Consider the following 14,649-nt stretch of genomic DNA (forward strand, 5'->3'; position numbering starts at 1 on the left):
GACAGGGAGCTGACAACCAAGGAGTGGGGGATCAATACTCCAGCTTTCTCCCCTCTGTTTCCCCGTATCTCAGCAGTATGGAGCTTGTTACCAATGAGAAACTGCTCACTGACTTTAAACTGGTTTTCTTACCTTCTCAGTTCTATTTCTCCATACCTCAATTGATGTTTTCTGGTAAGACCTAGCAAATAAACTGCTTTCACTGAAATTGCAGTCTTGGAACCTGCTTTGGGTTCCCCAAAAGACAGAAATATATTCATTTTCCCATCACTAGACTTCCAGGTTGTTTTCAATTTTTCACTGTTACAAACAAGGCTGCAACATTTGTGTGCAAACCTCTGCGTACACACGTAAGAAGCTTTTGGTATTTCCCACTAGTGAAACTGCTCAGTTGGAGGGTATGTGCATCTTCATCTTTAATAAATACTACCAATATTTGAAAAGCCTGACAATGTCAAGGACTGGCAAGAGTCCCATATGCAATGGATGTGGAATGGCAGCTCACTGTAGCAGGTGCTGAGGACTCAGTCAGGGTCTTGGAGAGGCACTTAGTTATAGCAAGAATGTTTCATAAGTGGTACCTGATATAGTCAAGATTAGCAGGGAATAAAAACATGTTGCTTAGAAATAATTATCCATACATCTAAAGTCAACAAAAGTCTTTTTTTCTAATGAAAAAATACATACTTTTTTTTTCCAGAGGGAGGGGGAACAACTTAAAATAAACCAGAAAACACCTTCATATTAATCATTCTTCTCATATACTTCAAATTTGTACTTAATGCCTTTTTCCTCCTGGACATCTGAGAGAACCCCCGGATATTCTGGCAGAAGTTTATATTTCTCCAAATCAGTTTCTGGAAAAAATGTGTCACTTTCAAAGTCTTGCATGATCCCTGTCACAAATAGTTTAAGATGGCTTGGGTGATTCATGGCTTCCTTATAAACAGAACTGCCACCAACTATCCAAATCATGTCTACTTTATTTGCTAATTCTGGTTGTTCAGTAAGTTTAAAGATCTCATCCAGACTTCTGGCAAGAAAATGAGCTCCTTGTGGAGGTTCCTTGAGTTCTCTGCTGATTACTAAATTAATTCTATCCTTTAAAGGTCGATTCTCTCAGGAATCAGAACCAGGTTTCCCTACACATAATCACCAGATTCTGTTTACCTTCTACTGAAGAGTTTGTGTCGTTCTCTGGAAATACCTAAGTTCATTCCTGAGCGGCGGCCAGGGCAGGTCCCTGTTCTTGCCAATGCCCACGTTCTGGGACACAGCGACGATGCAGTTTAGCAAACGAACCATGACAGCAGGGGTGAGCACCTCCGAGCCTGCTGGCTACACCAGAACGCGCGGCCAAGATTGGCCGGAAGGTTTTTACTTCGAACCTGGAGGATGAGCAATGACATCCCTGTGTCCACCTCAAAGCTCCTCCTGGGCATCCACCTCCTGGGAGCAGAAGCAGCGCAGCAGCTCCCCCTGGTGGTCCATGCGCTTCCTTTTGCAGACCACGCACAGCCTTGAGATCCACCTCTCCTTCCTAAGCACCAGGGAATTCTTCACTGGACACCAGCCTGCGTCAACTTTCCTGTAAAGCAAAAGAAGCGTGACGTTGGTGGGGGAGGAATGGTGTCATCTCCACCTTTGGAGAGATCCCTGTCACCGTGTTCAGGGAAAGGGCCAGACCTTACTCCCCATGCAGAGAGGAGGCTCTGGCCGTGAAGGCGCCTGTGGAGAGGTGAGGACCCGCTCCCTCTGCACTGATGGCCAAGAGCCTGCAGACGGCGGGGAAGGCTTCCCCTCAGCTGTGTCCTATCAGGTTCTTCCAGGAGTCAAGGAGTAGACCTGCATGTTGCCTCTGGTGATATCAGCTGCATGCACACCTAGAAGTGAGGTCACCCCTGCTGGGGGTCCTGGGGCTGCTGGTTGTTCTGGGTGCTCAGAGGGAAGATGGGGAGGGGGCTTTGTGCAAAACAGTAACCATACTCTATTAATTATCTTTTCATTAGCCTTTGTGTCACAAAATAAAATCTAGGACTGCAAAAGGGAAAAGAAAACGGTCTAAAATTTGTGTCCTTGAATAAAAAGTTAACACCCATTGACCACCAGGGATAGACGTTTGCGGAGCAAACCAGAAGCCCCATCATTTGCCCCAGCTCAGCAATAAACTCTTTCCTCCCCAAATAAAAATAACATCCTGACTTTTATGATCATCATTTCTTTGTTCCATTTTATATTTTTATCATCCAAAATCATAATTTAGTTTTACCTTTAGAAATATGATTTTGTTTTCTTTTATTCTAAAGATTCTTCCTTGAAATTCATATTGTGTGGTAGAGCTTCCCATAGTGTGCATTTTGCTGACTGCTCCCCAAGCCATAGTTTAATATGTATTTCTATTATCTGTATTGCTTCTAAATTGGTAATTGGCTATGGAGGTTAGCTTATATTCAGGCTTGATTTCTTTCTCACTTGTACTTGTTTGATGGTGCTGTATTGTGTTCTTCCATCAAGAGGAAGAACCTCACATTAGTTTTTTCTTTTATTGTGTTGTTAATTACCATTGCTGTTCAATGGCTAAATCTGTTAATTCATGATGGGTTGCAAAAGAGTTATTATGGTCTCAATCTCTCATTCCTTCCTCATTTATTATCTGAATAATTTATAAGTAAGAGATTCACCCCCCTCTACTGTTTGTTTACTACCAGAAACTTGGTTTTTAAGAGACTAAGCCAAGCATCTACTCACCTATGACCCAGCAATAACACTCTTAGTTACCAACCAATAGAAATGTATGTATGTGTGTGCCAAAATATATGAACATATTATTCATAGCAGCATGATTTGTAAAATCTGGATACAACACAATTGTTATCAACAGTGAACGGACAAGAAATGTGAGCTATTTATAAAGTGGAGCATTGGACAGCCATGGGAGTGAATAGGCTATGACCACACACAGCGAGAAGATGAGACCCAGAGGCATGATGGTGACTGTATAATGCCATTCAACTGGAACTGGCAGAACTCATCTGTGTTAGAAATCAAGAGTGGCTAGGGTTGGGGAGGGTGGTTTATGACTGAGTAAGATCCAGAGGTCTTTCTGGGAGGCTGTGATTGGTGTACTTTGATGTGGGTGTTGTTTACCCAAGTGTTCACTATGTGAAACTCCACTGCCCATTTGTGGATTGTCCTCCTTTCTCCATGCGTGTTGTCCTTCACTCAAATATACTTTGCTGATGTTTTGAAGCAATTCTATCTATGCTAAGAAGAATCGCTCCTACAGCACATCCTTGGAAATGCTGGATTGAAAAAATTAGTGCAATTGTTTTTAATTCCAGGAAATAAATACATATTAAGAGGAAAATCTACAACAAGAGCAGTAGGCTTGGGAGTTGACACCAGAACAGCTTTAGAAATGGCTCTCGAGACAGGAACTAGGAATCAAACCCGGACAAACCCATGGGAGTTGGGGGGTGTGAAATGATGCCCAGTAGTGCATGAATGAACAAGTCATGGGCAGTGGCTCATGGCTTGGCTGGCCAGTCACAAACTTGGGGAAAATAGAGTTGGAAAATTGGGAGGTAGAGGAGAGAGGTACGCATAGACCTCTTGCTATAGGCCGAGTGTGTGACGATAGTGGTTGTGTGTGGCTGCCTACCAGAGGGTCTTTAAGGGGATGGGGCTCCCTGTAACCAGGTGGGCGAGATGGCTTGATGCATGGTGCCACTCAGCCACACAGGGCTTGCTCATGGAGTCCTTGCACAAAGTGGCCACGGTGGCTGGAATGGACACTGCAAGGGCACAGCAATTGAGTTGCCACTCACCAAGCCTGACCTGGCAGCTGCCACTGATGAGGGCCCAGCCCACCAAAAGCAAATGTTTCTTTGGACAGATAAATAAAACAGGCAATGGTAATTAAGAATAAAATAACAGGCTGGGCATGGTGGCTCATGTCTGTAATCCCAGCACTTTGGGAGGCCAAGGCGGGTGGATCACCTGAGGTTGGGAGTTCGTAGACCAGCCTGATCAACATGGAGAAACCCCGTCTCTACTAAAAATAAAAAATTAGCCGGGCGTGGTGGCACATGCCTGTAATCCCAGCTACTGGGGAGGCTGAGGCAGGAGAATCGCTTGAACCCAGGAGGCGGAGGTTGCAGTGAGCTGAGATCGTGCCATTGCACTCCAGCCTGGGCAACAAGAGCGAAACTCTGTCTCAAAAAAAAAGAATAAAATAACATTATGATAGATAAATATGCCACTAAAGATATAGTAGAGGTTTAAATAATTTTGAGACTATGAACAAGATTATGTCAATGGGAAGAACTTACTACAAGTAAAGAAGTTAAAACGTTTGTAAAACTTTATTTCCCTTCGAGCATATCCAGACTGTTTTACAGATAAGTTCTACCAAAACTTCGAAGAAGGTTACTGAACTTATACATAATATTCAAGAGAATGAGGAAACATAGAGAAAGCCAGTAAACTCATTATTATTTATGCATAAAAAACATTGATTCTAAAGCCAGCTAGGGAATACATAAGAGAAAAGCATGATAGGATAATCACTTCTAAGCAATTAGACGTAAAAATGCTGAGAAAAATAGTAGTAGACTTTGCCCACCAATGAGCTATAAACAAATTAAATATCTTGCCCGGGTTATTCATCCCCAGAATACAAGAATATTTAAACTTTAAATCTGTAATGCATTTTACCACTTAATTAAAGAATGAAAGATAGAGATAATCACATTTTATTAGATGCAGAAATTACTGCAGATGGAAATTCAACAATCCATCTCACCCACATTTCTTCAGTTATCTCCACTTCTAAGAACTTGTGATCAGTACTCGCTTTGGCAGCACATATATTAAAATAGGAACGATACAGAGAAGATCAGCATGGTCCCTGCACAAGACATGCAAATTCATGAAGCATTCTATATTTTTTAACTCTCAATAAAGTTTGAGAGTTAGGTATTGAAGGAACATACCCCAAAATAATAAAAGTCATCTATGACAGACACAACCAGTATCATACTGAATGGGCAAAAGCTGGAAGCATTCCCCTGTAACACCAGCACAAGGCAAGGATGCCCTCTCTCACCACTCCTATTCAACATAGTAGTGGAAGTTCTGGCCAGGACAATCAGGTAAGAGAAAGAAAGCATAATCAGATAGGAAGAGAGGAAGTCAAATTGTCTTTGTTTGCAAATGACATGATCCTATATCTAGAAAACCCCATTATTTCAGCTGAAAAGCTTCTTAAGCTGATAAGCAACTTCAGTAAAGTCTCAGGATACAAAATCAATGTGCAGAAGTCATAAGCATTCCTATACACCAACAATAGACAAGCAGAGAGTCAAATCGTGAATAAACTCCTATTCACAATTGCTACAAACAGAATAAGATGCCCAGGAATACAGCTCACAAGGGAATTGAAGGACCTCTTCAAGGAGAACTGCAAACCGCTGCTCAAGTAAATCAGAGAGAACACAAACAAATGGAAAAACACTCTATGCTCATGGATAGAATCAATATCGTGAAAATGGCCATACTGCCCAAAGTAATTTATAGATTCAATGCTATTCTCATTAAACTACCATTGACACTTTTCACAGAATTAGAAGAAACTATTTTAAAATTCATATGGAACCAAAAAGAGCTTGTATAGCCAAGATAGTCCTAAGCAAAAAGAACAAAGCTGGAGGCACCATGCTACTTGACTTCAAACTATCCTACAAGGCTACAGTAACCAAAACAGCATGGTACTGGTACAAAAACAGATACATAGACCAATGGAATAGAATAGAGAACTCAGAAATAAGACCACACATCTACAACTAGGAGACTTCAGTGACCACACACAATAAAGCATACAGTCTATACAAAAATAGTTTAGAAAATGTAATTTTCAGAGTTACTGCATTATAATATTAAAAATGTCTAGTTTTCAACTTCAGAAATCATGAGTGACTCATTCACAGGAAAAGCAATGGAAAGAAATTGTTCCTGAAGAAGGCCAAGCACTGAACTGATTTACTAGACAAAGACTTTAAATCAGCTCTCTTAAACATAGTCAAAGAGCTAAAAAATAACTAAAGAAAATCAGGAGAAGTATATTTCACTAAATAGCAGAAATCAACAAATAATTGTGAAAAGGAAGCAAATGGAAATTCTGGAGCTGAAATGTACGGGAAGCAAAATGGAAAATTCACTGGAGGGCTTCAAGAGCTGCTTTTACCATGCAGAATGAAGAATCAGTAAATGCGAACATAGGCCAATTGAAATTACCCATTTGAGTAGCAGAAGGGAAAAAGTATGCAGAAAAATGAACAGAAGAGATCTGAGAGACAACATCAAGTATATGCATTTTGAGAGTCCCCAAAAGAGAGAAGAAAGAAGGGGGGAGAAAGAGTATTTGAGGAAATAATGACCCCAAACTTCTGAAATTTTATTAAAAACAGGAATCTGAGTATCCAACACACTGAAACATTTAAAGTAGCAGTAATTCAAAGATGTTCACACTGAGAGACATTATAATGAAACTGTCAAAAGTTAAAGACAAACAGAGCGCCTTGAAAACAAGAGAAGGGACTCATCAAGTATAAAGATCCTCCATAAGATTAACCACCAAGTATTCTTCAGAAACCGTGGAGTTCAGAAGACATTGGCATGACAAACATAAAGTTCAGAAAGAAAAAAAAAGCCTGGAGAAAAAGAAGGCCTGTCAACTGACAGTTGTATATTTGGCAGAACTCTCCATCAGAAATAATGGAGAAATTCAGACATGCACAGGTAAATAAAAGCTGATGGCATTTGTCTCTAGTAAACCTATTCTACAATTAATGCTAAAAGGAGTGCTCCACAGTGAAATAAAAGGACATTAGGTAGCATCTTGAAGTCATATGAAGCAAAGAAGTACACAGCTAAAAGTAACTTCATAGGTAAATAGAAAACCAAGTATTTTTTTGGGGGTGGTAATTTGTAACTCCCCTTCTGTTTTCTCTATTTAATTTAAAAGAAAATGCCCATCAACTGACGAACAGATAAACAACATATAGTCTATTCTGCAACGGAATATTATTTGACCATAAAAGGAATAATGTACTGATACATGCTACAACTTGGATGAACCTTGAAAACATGTCAAATGAAAGAAACCAGTCACAAAAGGCCATATATTGTATGACTCCATTTTAATAAAATATTCAGAAGAAGAAAATCTAGAGAGACAGAAACTGGGTTAATGGTGCCAGGGGCTGGTGGCAGGGCAGAGTGGAAGGTGGCTGCTTAACGGGTACAGAGTTTCCTTCTAGGGTGGTGAAAATGCTCTGGAACTTACTAGTGATGATGGCTACATAATGTTGTGCACCTACTAAATGTTACTGCATTGTACACTTAAATGGTTACAATGGCAAATTTTGTGTTTGTGTGTATTTTATCACAACAAAAAAGAGGCTGGCAAATATATTCCAAGTTTGCTTGGGAATCTGCCCATCTGTCTTTTCCCGTCAGGATTTCATCTCCTATTCAGAGCTCACCCTTGCTCTTCTGCAAGTAGAAAGTCTCCTTTCAGAAAACGGTCCAATATCAGCCAGGTCCAAACCCCAAAATTAGTTTCTGTCTTGGATCAAATGCTCAGATGCAACTCTGGGGCTAACTTCAGGGAACGTTAGGAGATTCTCCAAATAAGATGGTTCACTGGGAGGGACAATGTTTGGCTTTAATGTTAGGGAGGTTATGTTTGCATTTCTAAAAAGGATCCTGCTCACCAGTGAATATATGGTTTTTGTCTGTGCAGGATGGAGTTGTCAGCAGAGGAATGAAAGACAGCCCTAGGAACATGATACTCTTCATGGGTAGCTGACTGACCCACCCATCTGCCACCCCCAGCTGAAGGAAGTAGCTAGACTCTACCCTTCGCCCATCCTTCAGTTAATTCCTCTACAAGTGTGGGCGTTCCTGGGTCTCAGTTGCTCTTCCTGCTGTTGAGGAGTCTCCACTGGTGTGGCACATGCCTAGGTGGGCTCTGCAGGAGTCTGTCTCCTAATTCTCAAGGCTGACATTCAGTGAACCCAGACCAAGCCTCAAAGTTCACAGGGGCTCAGATTTTCATCTATGAAATGGAAGAATCCATCTCCCTCTTTCAGGTGTAGTGGTAATTATATATAAGTAAATAAATATATATTATATATATAGACACACATTTATACATGAACACATACATGACAATCAGTAATCTATATACTGATGGTGTTCTTAGTGTTGCCTTTATTGCTCAGCTGAACTCTATAACCAAAAATTGGATCGTGGATTGTGAAGGAAGAACTCATTTCTTTTCTCTGGTGGAGCACTCAGTAGGCATTTCTGCCCTTTGGGTTCAAATGAGAAAGTAGCTTTAGCCTGAAGCAGAAAGAAGACTGTAACTATTATTATTATTATAATAGAGATAAGGTCTTGCTATGTTGCCCAAGCTGGAGTGCAGTAACTATTCACAGCTGTAATCATAGTGTACTACATCCTTGAACTTCTGGGCTCTATCAATGTTCCTGCCTCAGCCTCCTGGGTAGCAGGGACTACGGGTGCATGCCACCATGTCTGGCCTCATTTCATTGTTATTTTACTTCAAATGTTTTATTTTAAATGTTAAAATATATGTTTTTATATTGGAAAAGTGAAACCCTATTTGATCACAGAAGACTTTAAAAGCACAGACAGATAGAAACATCACCTAGGCCTTTCTTTAAAAAATCACTGCTATTATATTGTTGAAACTTTGTAGACTGCAGCGCAAATGGTGGTCTCTGGAGCTGTCTTGTGCAGTGGTGCTGATTTTCATTTTATTATTTTCTATATATATATTTTTACATATGCTGTCATTTTACAAAGTTGCATTCATATGTTATGGGTTATCTTGGATGCTGCTTTTTGAATGTATTATTATACAAGTAGTTTCCCATGCTCTGCATAAAGTTTATACACTTTTACAAGCCGTATCCCACTTCAGATAAGAAGATGTAACCCAACTTCTTTTGGATCCATCTGCTTTCATTTTGTCTTGTTGTAAATAATGTTTTGACAAGCATCTTTATATAGACAGATTCTTCTATGTTTGGAATTTAAAAAATTCATAGACTACTCAAATGATAAATATTAGGTCACAGAATTTTAAACATTTTTAATTATTTTCATCACATTGTCACATTGCTTCTCTAAATCATCATACTGACATATTCCACCACACCCTTCAGGACTTCCTAGGACTCAAGGCTATTTACGCATCTGGAATTACAGAGGGGTGTTGGGGGTAAATGTTGAGTGGAATCACAGAGTCTTGAGGGCAGCTACCTCAGAGAAGACCATTACCTCTACGTTAGGCAAAGCTGGATTAACTTTGCCAAATGTGGTTGAATGTAACTGGCAAATAATTCTCAGAGGAATTCAGGAGTTCAGTGTCTTTAGCTTCATCAGGATCTGCCCAGATGTCCCCATCCTGATTTTCAGGATCCCATTTATTCCCAATCAATGCCTTCACTTAAATAACATATATTCTTTGAGTTTGGGATTTGTTTTGTGTTGTAATTTAGCCACTCGCAGGATGAGACTCTGCATTTATTTTTCAGAAATTTCAGAAATTTCAGCCCTGGAGATTAGGATTTCATTCAAAGGAAACATAGAAACTTTTAGGTGATTTATGTGGCTCATGAGCTAGAAGTTTGCAGGCCTGAGTTCATCTTTTTCTTTCCCCATTTTGTCCAGCACAATTGGCAAAAATCAGCCAATCACCTTATAATAGCTAGTTTAACAAAGTCTTCTAAGGTCTCAAATACATGGCCACCCAGATCTTATAAGTATTTGATTAGGTCTATCCAATGGTGATATTATGTGTATTCACACTCTCTGTACTACTGGAAATAGAGTCATTTGTGCCTTTAAATCCAAATAGATTAGAGAAACAATTCAAGAACCGCCCCCCTCACCCCAGATTCAGTACACTCATTCTTAAAATTCTGTTCCAGTGTCCCTGTGCCCCGGTAAGCTGGGCTGGGCATGGTCTGAGGCCTGGTGAGCCAAGGACAGCTGGCTCAGCTGGGGTGCACTATGCACTGGTGGGTCAGCAGCCCAGAATGGTGCTGGATTTATGGGCACCAAGCCCATTTGGGAGTTGCACACACTCAGTCGCTCTCCAGTGGCCCCCAGGCTTCTAAGGGGCACTCTCCTCCTGCTAGTGCCAAGCTAAGCTGTGGGGAGCAGCATGCCTGTGCATGCTGCCTGAGAAACTGCAGCCCCAGCCCCTGCCACAGACACCCTGGCCTGCACCCTAGTGCTTTGCATGGCTGTGACCATTCAGGCACTACTTCAGATCCCCTAGGACTGGAAGCAACGTGTCTGGGGGAGACCGGCAGGATGTCTATGGAAGGCTGCTTCATGCTACAAGGGCAGAGTTAAGTCTTTGAGACAGAGACTGGTTGGCAAAGTTGAAAATGTTGCCCCAGGCCCTTTGGGGGATTATTTGCCAGCCCCTGGTTTGAATATTGTCTGGCAGGACCCCAGGCTCTGGGAGCTGATCCTCCCTCACTCAAGGCCTGCTGCAGCCTCCCGCTGAGGTCTCGAAACCAGGAGCAGTTGTTCTTTGGCATTAGGGACACCGCAGGGCTGAGCTGCTCCCTGCTTGGATGGAGGTGGTCTCATGGGGCCCACTGTCTGGGTCAAGGATGGTGCAGAGCTGGTGTCCTAAAATGCATCCTGGTGGAGCCCCAGCAGTTGCAGGTGCTGACTGCTTCTCACGAGGACCCTGGGGGCCTGCAGCTGCAGCGACTCACCTAGCATGAGCGGTGCCACTAAGTGTGCACATGACAGATGCTCCAGCCTCAGGAGATGACAAAGATGGGGAGGACAAGGCTGAAGACACAGGGGCATAATCTCCTACTCACCTCATCTGGCACATTAGAAACCTGTCCTCGGCTAATGCACAAATCCACCTTTGGGTGGCCACAGGCTCCAGCTTACTACAAAGGCAATGTGTACTCTGTGTAACCAACACACCCCAGCTTCTTCCCACCTCCAGTCATCTCACTGTATCTGGCATGATGCCAGCAGTGAGGGTCTGAGCCCTTGAGCAGATTGTCTCAGCTCAAATTCCACCTCCACTACTTACTGCTGTGTGACCTTGACCAAGTCACTTAACCTCTCTGTGCCTCACGAGCTTCCATTGTAAATGTGTGTGTTCACATATGCCAAGTACCCAGAAAGATGCCTCGCACACTACAACACCCACCACAGAAGTGGTAGCTGTGATTATTGCCTCATTAAAACAGTGGAGATGTCACCCATTCAGGGCTAGAGACAATTTGGGAAATCTTGATCTGCTTCTGGTTTCAGGTGGGGAATCCTGTAGGACCAGCAAGCACACGGCTGCCTCAGAGCAGCTGGCACAGGGCACCACCAGCCCAGAGAAACTCAGAGCTCAGAACACTCTGGGCTCTGAAGTCCGAGTTGCTGGGGCTCAACTGTGGTGTCAGTCATAGAGTGTGGATCTGTCTCTGTGGAGTCTCCCAGGCTCAAAGTCTTCCCTCAACTCCAGAAATGCAAACCCAACACTGACCTCATGGAGAGGTTCTGAAGGTTAAGGAGGAGACGTGTGAAAAGTGCCTGGTGGACACCAGGGATGCCAGTGTGGCTGGGGGACAATGGTGAGGCATAGTGGAGGGGCAGGTGCCCCCTCCTCATTATGTCTCTCCCAGGCCCTGTGAGGACAGGTGGAGGCTCTCTCCAGGCTGTTGCCCAGCCCCACCCCGGCATAACTCCAGGTTCCTCTCAGCCCTGGATCGCCCCAGCCCTGCGGTCAATCTCTGAAGTGGGAAGGGGCCCTTGAATCCACCCTGTCCTGTGTCACAGTGTCATCCACTTGGGCTCACATTGCCACTAGGCCACTTGGCAGCCAAGGGATGGGGCCACGTTTTGTACCTTCTGCAGCACGGCTTCACCTTCAAGTGCGGGTGATGACAGTGCCACACAGAGCAAATGTTACCGCCCATCCTCATTGACCGTAATTTTCCTGTTTTCCAACCCTCAGTGAGCAAGGAAGAGCATGGCTTCCACCAGAAGGCATGAGGTCAGCAGTCAGGGGCAACCAACAGGCAAAGACCCCTGAAAATAGACCCCGCAGGGAAGCACAAGTATTCACTGAGAGTGGGAACCCCACAGATCTGGCCGTCTTCAAGCACATCAGAGAGATTGCCATGAGGAGCAACTTAGTCAGAGAGACTTATTTGCTCTTCAAAAAGCATAAAATTATGTAACATAATAGTTTAAAATTTTTCTATCAACACAAAACTAATCTGGGCACTGTGGCTTCTGGTGAGCCACTGGGACAGACTGCATCATCAGGAAGGCTGCCAAAGCCCAGATGGCGGTGACCTCCCCAGAAGCACCTGGCAACTTACCTGCACAGGGCCAGGGTCCCAGCTCCCTGCATCACAGTCAGCACACCTTCTCCTGCTTTCCCCCACAACTTTTTTTTTTTTCTGTGTGTGTGTTAAATCTTAAGGAAAAATACACAGTTGCCAGAGGGTGGAAGGCCCTGTTCATTCACATTGAAAAGCTCAGGTATTTCTGTTAGAATCATTTGTTTTACTTTAGGGCATTGTGCTGCCACCTTCCAGAAGAGAAAAACTGAGTAGTGCCTTGTGAAAGGGCAGTGTTTCTCATTTCCGACGTCAGCCCCACAGCCACCTGGATGAGCAGATGGGGGACACAGGTGAGGACCCAGACCTGCTCTCCTCCCACAGTACATTCTTGAGTCTTCAAAAGAGTTGTGAAAATGCCACAGGTACAAACACCTGCGGGCCACTCCCACAGGGACAGCTCCATGAGGCAGTGCCACTCATTCCCAGAACCTTCTGCCACAGGCAGCACTTAGACAGTGACCCAAGGCCAACCAGGGAGGATGCCAGCCAGGATGTGTCATCTTCAGCTCTTCAGGACATGTGCCTGCAGGGTCAAAGTTATCCCTAGCAACAAGACGGAGGAAGAAAGTGTAGGGAAAAGAGAGATCAGACTGTTACTCTGTCTATGTAGAAAAGGAAGACATAAGAAACTTCATTTTGACCTGTACCCTGAACAGTTGCTTTGTCCTGAGATGCTGTTAATCTGTAACTTTGCCCCAACCTTGAGCTCACAGTGTTGTATGGAATCAAGGCTTAAGGGATCTAGGGCTGTGCAGGATGTGCCTTGTTAACAAAATGTTTAAAGGCAGTATGCTTGGTAAAAGTCATCGCCATTCTCCATTCTTGAGTAACCAGGGGCACAACGCACTGCGGAAAGCCGCAGGGACCTCTGCCATCGAAAGCCGGGTATTGTCCAAGGTTTTTCCCCATGTGATAAGCCGAGTATTGTCCAAGGTTTCTCCCCATGTGATAGCCTGAAATATGGCCTCATGGGATGGGAAAGACCTGACCGTCCCCCAGCCCGACACCTGTGAAGGGTCTGTGCTGAGGGGGATTAGTAAAAGAGGAAAGCCTCTTGCAGTTGAGATAAGAGGAAGGCCTCTGTCTCCTATCTGCCCCTGGGAATGGAATGTCTTGGTATAAAATCCGATTGTACATTTGTTCAATTCTAAGACAGGAGAAAAACCGCCCTGTGGCGGGAGGTGAGACATGTTGGCAGCAATGCTGCTCTGTTATTCTTTACCCCACTGAGATGTTTGGGTGGAGAGAACCATAAATCTGGCCTGCGTGCATATCCAGGCATAATACCTTCCCTTGAACTTATTTGTGACACAGATTCCTTTGCTCACATGTTTTCTTGCTGACCTTCTCTCCACTATCACCCTGCTCTCCTGACGTATACCTCTTGCTGAGATAGTGAAAATAGTAATCAATAAATACTGAGGGAACTCAGAGACCGGTGCCGGTGTGGGTCCTCCATGTGCCGAGCACCAGTCCCCTGGGCCCACTGTTCTTTCTCTTTGTCTCTGTGTCTTATTTCTTTTCTCAGTCTCTCGTCCCACCTGACGAGAAATACCCACAGGTGTGGAGCAGCTGGCCCCCTTCAGAAAGGAAAATGGAAGGAAGGACAATGTCACAGTAGCCACCAGGACCAAGAGAGACAGTTCCAGAAGTGCAGGACAACTCCATATGCTGATGCTGTGGCTGTGCGATTACACTCCAAGAGGGGAGTCCAGGTCACTCTCAGGGGCTCACTGCCCTCAGCTGGGGCCCCTGGAGGACATCAAGTCCTGAGAATGCTATGTTCTAGTGGAGTAGAACGAACTGACAGATACACAGCAAAGCTCCATATACTTTTCGTTTTCTTTGTGCCTGCAAAGTTCTTCAGTGCCCTCTCTCTTTTCAGCTACTACTGCTGGTTGGTTGAAAAAAAAACAGTTCAACAGTGAAAATTGAAGACAGATCTTTGGCCATGAAGAAATATACTGGCTACTTCCAGTATTTTCAAGTTTCGGTGATGGTTGCAGTTTTCCAGCTCACCTTGTAGGGGATGAATCCAGAAAAAGCTACTGTTACAAATCAATCTACTTCTCTTGCTGCTGGAAAAAAAGGCGGGAGAAGCCCCAGCAGGATTGAAGCTGCTTCTTTGAATTTACAATTCAACATGAAAATCACCTGGGGACTGGTAAAAGGAAGC

At 43.7% G+C, this 14,649-nt stretch overlaps 1 non-coding gene and 1 pseudogene across 1 annotated transcript; one reads left to right on the forward strand and one right to left on the reverse strand.

The window, feature by feature from the left end:
* Nucleotides 1-366: 366 nt before the first annotated feature.
* Nucleotides 367-14,649, reverse strand: part of LOC100438901 (dihydrofolate reductase-like) — a 61,086-nt pseudogene continuing 46,803 nt past the window's right edge.
* Nucleotides 4,848-4,950, forward strand: LOC112133989 (U6 spliceosomal RNA). Its single transcript, XR_002915584.2, has one exon. It is a non-coding gene; the product is annotated as a U6 spliceosomal RNA (small nuclear RNA).

This window comes from Pongo abelii, chromosome 5 (assembly GCF_028885655.2).
Source record: "Pongo abelii isolate AG06213 chromosome 5, NHGRI_mPonAbe1-v2.0_pri, whole genome shotgun sequence".
NCBI lineage: Eukaryota > Metazoa > Chordata > Mammalia > Primates > Hominidae > Pongo > Pongo abelii.